Genomic DNA, 12130 nt, shown 5'->3' on the forward strand with positions numbered 1-12130 from the left:
GGAAAGGGGGAGGGCTGTGTGGTTGGAGAAGGATCCAAGTCTGCTTTGGCTTCTGAGCTGGAATGTTTGAATTCTGAGCTATGCAAAATAACAGCACGAGCATGCTGTGTAATGGGACCTTTGACTGATGGTGGCTTAGGTTTGAAACCTAAACTGATGATGCCACTAACAGCCATGACATCACTTCCAGGATAATGACATCACTTCTAATGGGTCCTGACAGAGTGTCATTCTAAAAAAATTTGAGGACCACTGGATTAGACCACTGGATTGGATCTGTAATTTGCATAACTGAGCCCACCAGCAGAATTTGAGTTTTCTCAACACCGTATGGGCTCTCTTAACCCTAAACAACGATTTCCATTCCCTGAATATAACCATAAGTTCATTCATCCCAAACCTCCCCGTAATCTCTGGATGTATTTCCAGGTTCAGCGTACTAGAACTCAGCAGGACTTGCATAATGGTTTATCTTTCCCACGCCAGCAGTCTCGCCTGCAGCGACCCAAATCTATTGTCCTGCTTCATCATGCAGTCACAGAATTTCAAAACGCACTTAAAATGCAAAGCCACCCACAATCCAATCTAAGCATGGATAATATTCCTGATTGACAGATAAGATTTTATCTACTGATGATTTTGCAACAGCGGTGCATGAAATGATGGCCATTCTGAGCCTCATTATGAACTCGTGCTCCAGTTAGCACACACTTTAATGCAACCGTGTAGCACAGTTGAAGAGCCAGGGTCCTTTCACAGGAAATCAGTTTGGAAGAGTGTGAGTAGGTCGGTGCGGGTGAGATTTGCAATGGCTCTTCGCTAAACAGGATTCTAGGGGCACGTCCCCCAAAGAGAAGACTGATTCAAGCTCAGTTCTGCAGAGCTTGACTGGAAAGTACGGAAAATGCCCCCAGTATTATTAGACAGGCAAATTAAAAAAAAATGCTTCTGGACATATATGAGAATATATCAATGGTGTAGCCATGGCATCTGGGAGCACAAAATTTTAACACCCCTATATGACATTTCCCCTAGGGGCTGGGGATAAGAATAGACCCTCAGTTTGGCTGTACTTGTCGTAAGTGGCGACTAAACAGCCACCGGGTAGATGGGACTCGTCAGCCTGGGAAGGCAGCTCATCTGAGAGAAGGAAAACTCTGATCCCAAACCTCCACTGCCTTGTGGCTACATCCAGTTATGGAAAAGGCTTCAGGAGTCAACCTCGAGGCAAAATCAGGAGCCGGAGTCCCTGAGGCAGTTCATGGCTGAACACAGTCACGTTCTGGCAACTCCTGCGACGCCGCTGGAACCAACCGTATTGGCCTCTGCCTTTCCATTGGACCATTTCAGCGACGTGGAGAGGGGGGATTTGCTGCATGGGTAACAGTCTGTCCTCCATCTATACCTTACCCAGGCTTCGTGCACTGGAGAGGACACTGTTCCGGAACCACTGTTCAGAGCGCAATACCATAGTCTTCCGAGACTGAAGGATGCCAGTTGACGTATACAACATTGTTGCCGTATATGACTCCCACCAGGCACCAGAAGTCCTTGTACAGGTCTCCAAAAGGCACTTCCAATTTTTACTGAAAATTTGAAGTGCCTTTTGGAGGCCTCTGTAAGGCCTTCTGATGCCCAGTGAGGGTGCGACTTTTCTTAAGGTACCCTTGGCTAGACACCCCATCAGGGTATGATACCCAGGGCTTTGTGCCCCCCAGCCTACTTTTCAACAATAGTGTCTGGGGGTCTGTTTCTGAGGCAGAAGACTTTTCACACACATGCCAACATACAGGACTCCAAGGTGTTTTCAGTGCAGGATGAATTTTTCTGCTAATTGTTTGGGGGGGGGGGCATTGCAGCATCAGTTTCGACAACAACAGCCTGCAAGTCTCAGGCAAAAGCATGAGTGGTAAAGTGGATACTGCTGTATCCATGGGCTCTGCATCCATAGATTTAACAGTCCGTGGATTGAAAATGTATTTAATTTTTCCCCCATCTATTCTGCTGTAGCCTTCCGCCATTTCACAGCTCTCTAGCTGCAGCACTCACCTTATTTAGGCAGCACAGGCCTATTTAGGCAGTTTACGTAGGTGCAGGCAATTAATGCAAGTTTAGACCATTAATCCCTCATGTCTTGAGGTACTCCACCTTCTCTCCAGCAGAGACAGAGGATTTCATGCAGCTCAGTGACGATGAGCACTTTGCAGCATTTTAGGACTTCAGCAGGGATGCTGTCTTTTCCAGGTGCCTTGCCAAAGGCAAGGGAGTCCAGGGCCACGTGAAGTTCTTCTAGGGTTGGTTCACTGTCAAGCTCTTCCAGCACAGGCAGGCACTCAATGTTGTTCAGTGCTTCTTCGGTGACTACATTTTCTCTGGAATATAGCTCAGAGTAGTGCTGCACCCAGCGTTCCATCTGCTGCGCCCGATCCTGGATGACCTCGCCTGTGGCAGACTTCAGAGGGGCAATTTGTGTACCTTGGCTCAATGATCTCCGACACTCTTTCTCTCGATACCGAGCTAAACAAGTGCATCGGTAAAGCAGCTACCACATTTTCCAGACTCACAAAGAGAGTCTGGTCCAACAAGAAGCTGACGGAACATACCAAGATCCAGGTCTACAGAGCTTGTGTCCTGAGTACACTTCTGTACTGCAGCGAGTCATGGACTCTTCGCTCACAACAGGAGAGGAAACTGAGCGCTTTTCACATGCGCTGCCTCCAACGCATCCTCAGCATCACCTGGCAGGACAGAGTTCCAAACAACACAGTCCTGGAACGTGCTGGAATCCCTAGCATGTATTCACTGCTGAAACAGAGACGCCTGCGTTGGCTCGGTCATGTTGTGAGAATGGATGATGGCCGGATCGCAAAGGATCTCCTCTATGGAGAACTCGTACAAGGAAAGCGCCCTACAGGTAGACCACAGCTGTGATACAAGGACATCTGCAAGAGGGATCTGAAGGCCTTAGGAGTGGACCTAAACAGGTGGGAAACCCTGGCCTCTGAGCGGCCCGCTTGGAGGCAGGCTGTGCAGCATGGCCTTTCCCAGTTTGAAGAGACACTTGGCCAACAGACTGAGGCTAAGAGGCAAAGAAGGAAGGCCCATAGCCAAGGAGACAGACCAGGGACAGACTGCACTTGCTTCCGGCGTGGAAGGGATTGTCACTCCCGAATCGGCCTTTTCAGCCACACTAGACGCTGTTCCAGAACCACCATTCAGAGCGCGATACCAGAGTCTTTCGAGACTGAAGGTTGCCAACATATAGACCATTAATCAAGTTCAGGCAATTTGTGCAAATTTACACAATTTATGCAAATGTATCAATTTACACAATTTTTTTCACCTGCGGTCTGGAACATCCGAGGATTTCGGCATTCACATGGGGTTCCAGAACCAAACCCCTCACGGATATGGTGGGCCCACTGTATTTAAGGACTCTTTAGCTGCAATGGACTCACACAACTACCCCTCAGCATCTGAGATGCTTCTGCTATATTTTATTTATCACACTGATAATGCATCCTTATCCCATGTTGTTCAGAATGGTATACAGCAATCTCATCAGTCATCGTGGTCCCTAAGGAATCACAACCCAAGTAATTGTGATAAACATATGAGCACATGGGAGAAACAAAGGAAAATCTATGGCCATTGTACTACATGCAACATATTCTGCTTAACTATGCATATATTGTATTTCACATTCATTGTACTACATAACCTACCAAGGCACAATTTTTGTGAGTTGGGGGTGGGCAACATGCCTTGGGTGCCTGCATAGACAATTTCTGAAGGCATTTTATAATTTACCAACATCTGATGGAAATGTTTACATTTTTTTTTTTTAATATCAGGGTGAAAGAATAGCTGGTATGCAGGGGATAATCTTGATGGATTTGCTCTGACAGATTAGACATTGTATAAAATTTCCTATCTCCAAGAAATCGGCTCTCCAGCAGCGATGGCTTATGGGATGCTGAGATCATTGCCATTAGCAACTGTGCAATGGTGACATTTGTGAATATGCAGAATTTTTAATTTAGGAACAATTGTGACTTTAAAAAAATCGATTTGATAGGATAGAATGGGAAAGTGCTAACTGGGAATGTTAAGCGTATTTACTTTTATTTTCTCTGGCTACACCCTGTTGTTTTTCAAGGAAGAACAGTCCTTCAGTGACACAGCCCTCCAGATAAGGAATCCTTTCCCCAAGACATGGTCTGGGTACTTAGCATATGCCTGTCGGAAGTTATTAATTAATCAGAAGACCTTTAGCAAAGTCAGGGCTTTTCTACCAACAAATTAAACGTATACATCTAATTTTTTTTAAATTTTCTTTCCCTTGTTAACCCCCTCTGATGTCCCACAGGAAATAATGTTCTTCTGGTTAATGTCATTTGTTGCTGCAGAAGTACACATTGTGCTTGCCATATACATTGCTCCTCTTAAAAAAAAAACAACCATGAGGATGGAAGACAGCTGGGAGCTTTGCAGACTCTCTAAACAAAGTTACTAAACCATTAAAGGAGCAATTCATTCCCTTTGTACTTCCTCTTCCAAAAAGATTAGGGGGGGGGGTGTTGTTCCTTTCTTGCCCTTTGCATAGGGTTGGCAGGCAGGATACTATCAAAAACCTGAGACTTCTAAGGCAGTGTTTCTCAAACTGTGGATCATGACCCACAAGTGGGTCACAACCCAATTTCTGGTGGGCTGCAAACACCACCCAGAACCAGGACACATTCGGGTTGCTGATCTTTTGCATATTTTTTAGGTGAAAAGGCTGCTTCCGGAATTCTTGCTGTTCTCATATCAGTGGGAACATGATGCAACTTGGCCTGGAGTGGGCTGAAGGCCACGGAGCAGAGTGCTGAAAACATGCTCCGCAGGTGGGTAGACTGCGGTATAATGTCATTCTGCAAAGTGAGACTGGACTACATGGCTTCAGTTTCTGGAGAAAAAGGGAAAACGTAGCCAAAAAGGTGCCCCTTGGTGAGCAGTGCAGTTTCTCCTGAGGTGTGGACAGGTTCTGAAGCAAGAGGCTCTCTATGTTGGAAAAACTTCACCATAAATGGACAGAGTGGAAGTCTCTATTGGAGAGACTACCAAAATGGACACCATGGATGCCTTCAATGGGGGATAAAAATGCCAAAATACTGCTTTCAGAACAAGGGTAATTATACAAATTTGGACAAAGACCACAAAGACATTCCTAAGTGAATAATGGTAACTGGAGCATCTCTTGGGTGTGTAGTCAATGATTTCCTGGGCTTGCATTAACTATGTTCTTCCAAGAGGGTGCAAAGGATTAGTTGCATCCCAGCTGGAGAGGTTCCTGAAGGGACCAAAGGTATGGCAGAGTGTGGGATGCACCCGTACTTAGGTCATGGGTGGGCGAGGAGACATGTTAGCGGTGTTGTGACATCACCGCTTCCAGGTGTGAACTCTGCACAGAAAGTGGGTCGCAGGGCAGAAAAGTTTGAGAAACACTGCTCTAAGGCAGTAGTGTTGCTGGGGGGGGGGTGAGAAAAAAGCAGGGCCTGAGAAAGTCACAAGATTGCCAACTCTTGGAAAAGGGGGGGGGGATCTGTTATCAGCCTAATGTGGTCCAAAAATGACTTGAGATTAACTGCGACTGTTTTCCCGATCTGAGAACACTGGGGAAATAGGATCTTTTCAAGGGGGAATGGGATGGGATGGGACTGGTGACCTTTTTAAAAGCACATATTGAGGAAACAGTAAGAAAATGGACACCTCGTTGTCAGCAAGGCTTGATCGCACAAATTGCAGGGTGTCCCCTGAAAACACAGAAACGAGCGACAAATTGTTTATGACAAGCCGATGAACAATCATGACCCTGAAGAAATCAGAGTAGCTTCCGAGGCAGAAGAGCAGCGCTTCTTCTCGAACCAATCACCGGGCCTAATTTCAGACTCTGTGGAATTAATCGTGGAAGGCTAGAATAGAGTCCAACTGCCTCTATGCATCTAAAAGACAATGGTACAGTGAGTGGGAGACGGCAGGGATTTATCAAGGATGCGTCGTGCTAGACGAGCATGATTGCTTTTTGGCTTCTTCCTCACAGAATCCCAGAAACAACCAACGAGAGAAGCACAGTATGGTTTTAATAAAGCATTTATTGCCGAGTTGCACAAAATGAATTCCAATTGCACAGGAGAGGCATCATGGAGATGGATAAGAATATCGCAAGTGTTGATAAATGAGGGCGCCGTTGAATGCCGTTTTGGGAAAACGTGATGGCTTGTTGTTGCAATATCCCCGACCTCAGTCTGTAAGGGAAGGAAGAGGACAATGGGGAGAAAGTAGGGCAGTGGGAAAATCCATTGGAATTGAAAGGTAAAAACTCAGAAGAGAAAATTAAGCCATGCGCCAGTATCAGCTAGCAACAGATTACTGACGTAGGCCAGCAACGACAAATTCCTTTTAGATTGACAAAACATAAGACAGTTGGGGATGAATAATCTACACCTGAGAACAGGGCCAGAGCAGATTTATATTTTAACATATAAAGACAATGCAGTATGGAATGCGTGAATGAATGCTACAGCAGCGATTTTCAACCTTTTTCATCTCACAGCCCGCTGAGAAGGTGCTAAAATTGTCAAGGCACACCATCAGTTTTTGGATATTTGGCAAGGCACACCATGTAGCTGGTGGGGAGATCACATTCCCCCAACGGCCCAACTAATAAATGACTCTCCCTCAAACTCCCATGGCACACCAGCGGACCATTTGTGGCACGCTGGTTGAAAATCACTGCACTGTAGCACGAAGAAGTTTGGTACCTGCGGATTTGAGTATCCGTGGGTTCCAAGCCCACGGGTGGGCCATCTGTAGCCCTCCAAACCCCAGAGGCCCTTTTGATGTATCCACGGGGGTTCTGGGAATGGGGACCCCTGGGAACGGAACCCTCATGGATAACAAGGGCCACCCTGTATTTTTAAAAAGTTGTATCCCACCTTTCTACAAAAATAACAAGGCAGCTGATGACTAGATAAAATCAAAACCAAACAATTATTTTTAAAAATTAATAAACAACATGGAAGGGAGAGGTACAGCGTAAAGTACTTCATACAATGACGTGCTAGTCTAACCATTTGCGGCAACAAACTGAAAAGCTAACTCAAACAAAAACATCTTTAATACCCTCAAAATCCCAACAACAGGGAACAGATTCTAAATGCATAAGGGAGAAAGTTCTAGAAAAGTGGCACCACCACTGACAAACCTCAGCTCTCTGGCTGCCATCCCTGACACCTCCTTCAGAGGTAGCAACCCAAAGCAAGGTCCCCTCAGATGATCTTAAAGGCCGGCCCCGATGGCATGGAAGCAGGTAAACCCTAAGATAAACTGGTCTCAAGCCATTAAAGGTTTCAAAGGCTACTTTGCTACTACTTCAAAGTGGGCACAGAAATGAATGGGCAGCCAGTGTTGCTGCATTCTAGCCCAACTGCAGTTTCTGAACCATCATCAATGGCAGCCCTGCATACAGCACATTACCGTAATCTAATCTAGATGTCACTAAGGGATGACAAGTATGGCTAGGTCATGCACAGGCACAGCCTGCCGAAGCTAAGCAAAAGTTCCCCTGGCTTATAGTGGTCATGTGCTGATTCAGGAACAACTATGAATCCAGAAGAACACCCAGGCTGAGAACCTGTTCACACAGAGGGAATGCAACCCCATCCAGAACAGGTAAATGATCTAATACCTGTGTTGTGGGTTTCTTGTCCATAGGATATTTTGTCTGGATTTAATTTCAGCTGGTTCACCCCCATTCAGCTCCTTATTGCCTCTAGGCAAAGCTCCAGGACCCTAAAATCTGATGAACAGAGATGGGAGAAAATGTTGATAACCAAATAAAAACACTTAACACCACTTTCTGCACTTCTCATTGGTGTAAAAAAATTTTTTTTTTTACAAAAAATACAACTGTTTTTAGGTTTTTATGGTTTTTATTTATTATTTCTGCAGCAACTGTTACCCTGCACATGCGCGATCTCATCTGATCTCAGAAGCTAAGCAGGGTCAGGCCTGGTTAGTACTTGGATGGGGGAATACTGGGTGCTGTAGGCTTATACCATAGTATAGGCTTATACCATACCACTACCGCTGCTAATTGGGTAAGAGGCACTTTTTCAAGTGGGTGCTCCTTTTTTTAGCAGGGGGAGAGTAACTGGCCCACCTCACCCCAGCACTGTCTGTTCTAGTGGCTGTCTGCTGGTATTCATTTGCATCTTTTTAAATTGTGAGCCCTTTTGGGACAGGGAGCCATTTAGTTATTTGATTTTTCTCTGTAAACCACTTTGTGAACTTCTAGTTGAAAAGCGGTATATAAATACTGTTAATAATAAATACTGTTAATAATAATAGTCTTTTGAGACTGAAGGTTGCCAACCATTTATTATTTAATGGGGGTGCATGGGTAATGACTGGCTGGATCTTTTGACATTATACCACCAACATCACCTACCTACAACACTTAAAGTTATTATAATTTATAGTTATAATGAAAGTTTTGAATAAAAACACATAACACCACTTTCTGCACTTCTACTTTTGGAAACACAGACCACAGCTGCGATACAAGGACATCTGCAAGAGGGATCTGAAGGCCTTAGGAGTGGACCTCAACAAGTGGGAAACCCTGGCCTCTGAGCGGCCCGCTTGGAGGCAGGCTGTGCAACATGGCCTTTCCCAGTTTGAAGAGACACTTTGCCAACAGTCTGAGGCTAAGAGGCAAAGAAGGAAGGCCCATAGCCAGGGAGACAGACCAGGGACAGACTGCACTTGCTCCCAGTGTGGAAGGGATTGTCACTCCCGAATCGGCCTTTTCAGCCACACTAGACGCTGTTCCAGAACCACCTTTCAGAGCGCGATACCATAGTCTTTCGAGACTGAAGGTTGCCAACTAACCTTTGGAAAACACCAAAATCCGTGAAAAAATAAAACTGTTTTCTTCCACCTCTCCTGATGAAACAGACAGAGCTCAGTGTCATCTGCATATTGACAACACTCAAAGCCAAATAACTGGATGATCTCCCCCAACAGTTTCATGTAGACACTGGCGTACCTAAGGGGGGGTCAGCAGGTGCAAGTACTCCTGGGCTGCACAGCTGGGTGGCAGTGCCACCCCATCTGTGCCACCCTGAGGGTTGCCTGAGCCCACTGCTTCCCTGTCTGGAGGCCTTCTGAGGGCTGGAGAGGCTGCGCATGGTCTCCCCAGGCCTCAGAGGACCTTCTATGGCAGTCATTTTCAACCACTGTGCCATGGCACATTGATGTGCTGTGAGTGGACCACAGGTGTGCCACAGATAGTTAGGGTAAGATCATTTATTAGTAGAGCCAATGGGAGATGTGACCTCCACACTGGCAGCATGGTGTGCCTTGCCAGTTATGGGGGGGGCACTGCCAGGCTGGCACTGGGGCAGCACAATGGCCAGAACCACCACTGCATGAAGATGTAAAGAAGCATGGGGCGACAGAGTGGAACTGTGACACACCAAGCATGTCATCTTCAATGGTGCCATAACAGAAGTCCCCCAGCACCACCATCTGAGATTTGTTAGCCAAAGGAGTGGAACCACAGCAATATGGTGCATCTCAGCCTGTTTGGCCAACTGCCCCAGAAGAATTCCATGTTTGATTGTACCCAAATCTGCTGAAAGGTCCAGCGGGACCAACAAGTCATTCACCAAGGCTATCTCTGTCCTGAAGCCAGGACAGTGGAAGTCACTCAAGGGGACTTCTGAGTAGAAGTGCCTAAAATTCTACTGCCAATGACTAACTATTTTGTTAAAGCAGACTTGCAGCTGTGGTTAAACTAATGAGTTTGATCAATGTCAATGATCTAATCACACTGTAGATGACATTAACTGCTATTGTCAATCCATATTGTTTGAAACAACCTTATAGAAACCAGTGAAATTTCTCCAAGCAGCTTGACTGCGGGCTTCATATGTCAGGTCTGGAGAGAGATGAAAAGAATCTCTAGGACAGTCTGATTTATCTCACACAGGAGAAGATGATGCCCAGGTAAAAGAGAGACAATAACAAGAAAGGATCCAGTAAACAGAGTCTGTGAGTTCAGCTTGTCTGATTTTGTAACCAAAGTACAGAGAAGATACCGGATGACTTTAACTCAAGTCCATTGCTTCTCGAAAGGAAGAAAGAAAGAAAGAAAGAAACTTCTGCTTCATTCAAGGCATGCAGGAGATGTGAATTTAAACACATATACTGAACTTAGTTCTGAGCACCTGCAAGAAGAGTTAAGGCCAGACCAATAAGGCAAATATCAGAAGGTCTGCTGGCAAGAGGTTGCAGGTCTACAGGCCAAGAAGGGCACATTTCATTGTTGGGATGGAGCAGGTTGGATGTCTCCTCGGGATACAGGATCATTTGTTCCCTTACACCATGTCAAGCCCCAGCCTGCCCAATGGGGCTATTTGGATCTGTACCTGCTAAATCACTGGTACGAGTTCAAGAAGCTCAGTTTTGGGGGAAAGGACTTGGGAGGGGGAAGAAGATATGGTGGAGATCTCCCCACCTCTCAGACCTGATTCTCCATTTCCTCTCCCCTGTCCTCCCTCCTCCCCCTGCTTGCCCCTGCTTGCCCTGCTTGTCCTCCTCCACCCCTGCACCTCTTGGAGCAGCTCCTACCTGCTCAGGCACAGTTCCAGATCCAGCACCAGTGGGACAGCACAGCTCTTCCCACTGGCACTGCTTTACTCCCAGAGTGCAGCAAACATGCTTTATGGTACATTTGCGACACCCTAGGCTACTGCACTGGTGCTAGCCAAGAACAGGATTAGGCCATAACTGGGCTAGTGCTACAACTCTCTCAGCCTATTTCTCAGCCTAACCTACCCCACAGGGTCGTTGTGAGGACAAAAAAGGAGAGAAGGAACTATGTAAACCACTCTGAGTTCCTTGGAGGAAGGGCAGTATAAAAAGGTGAAAAATAAATAAATTTCACATTGATGGCCTTCCCCTCACTGTAGTCTCACACATAAAAAACAGTTACCCCACAGACGTGCATCCGTCTGCATCAAAACAGTGCATGCAAACAATATAATGGGGCTATGGCAAGCATTACAGTGCAGATGGGATTGTGTGTCCAGGTGTGTACCCATATCGGTCACACACCTGAGAGACTGCTCATATGTGCAAAATCTCTCCAGATATGTGGAAGGCCGCAGTGTGTGCAAAATGTCTCTTGCTGGGTTAGGCAAGCATCCTTTAGGAAAGAACCATACATCCATCATGCCTGTTTAGAAGGGCCCCCTGGGAGATGGGAGAAAACGCCACATCATGTGTAAGCTCATTATAATCATTACCTCCTTTCATACCAGCTGAGCACCGAGAAATCAGGGGTAACACACATCATTATACATTTCCCTCTCCCTTTTCCTGCAAACAGATTTAAACCAGGGGGGGAAAAAATTGTGCAAGATACACAGACATGGCTGCAGGGCAAGAAATATTTGTAGGCTTGGAGCTACTGCCTGTTAACTCACTGCCAAATCCCCTATTTGTGTCACACGTCAACTGGCACTCTGCATCAGAACATAGCAGAGGTACACATGAAAGCTAGCAATGGGAGAAAGCAAATCCCAAGGTGTGGGTGGGTACACAGACACAAAAAGGATTGCCATTTCCAGAGATGATGATGATGATGATGATGAATATTTATATATTGCTTTTCAACTTGAGTAGTTCACAAAGCGGTTGACATAGTAAAATAAATGCAGAAATGGTTCCCTGCCCCCAAAGGCTTATATCAGCCATTTTCAACCACTGTGCTGTGGCACATTGGTGTGCCGTGAGTGGTTCACAGGTGTGCCACAGGAATTTGGGAGAAGGTCATTTATTAGTAGGGCCAATGGGGGATGTGAGCACCCCACTGGCAGCATGGTGTGCCTTGTCAATTGTCAAAAACCTGATGGTGTGCCTTGACAATTTTAGTGCCTTGTCGGTGTGCCTTGAGATGAAAAAGATTGAAAATTTCTGGCTCATAGTCTAAACAGAAGTGCTGAAGAGTCACCCGCAACAGCCACCAGAAAAGATGCCATGTAGGCATCAGAAAAGTAGGATGGGATTGGGCCCAAAGTTG

Source organism: Tiliqua scincoides, chromosome 7 (genome assembly GCF_035046505.1).
Source record: "Tiliqua scincoides isolate rTilSci1 chromosome 7, rTilSci1.hap2, whole genome shotgun sequence".
Lineage (NCBI taxonomy): Eukaryota > Metazoa > Chordata > Lepidosauria > Squamata > Scincidae > Tiliqua > Tiliqua scincoides.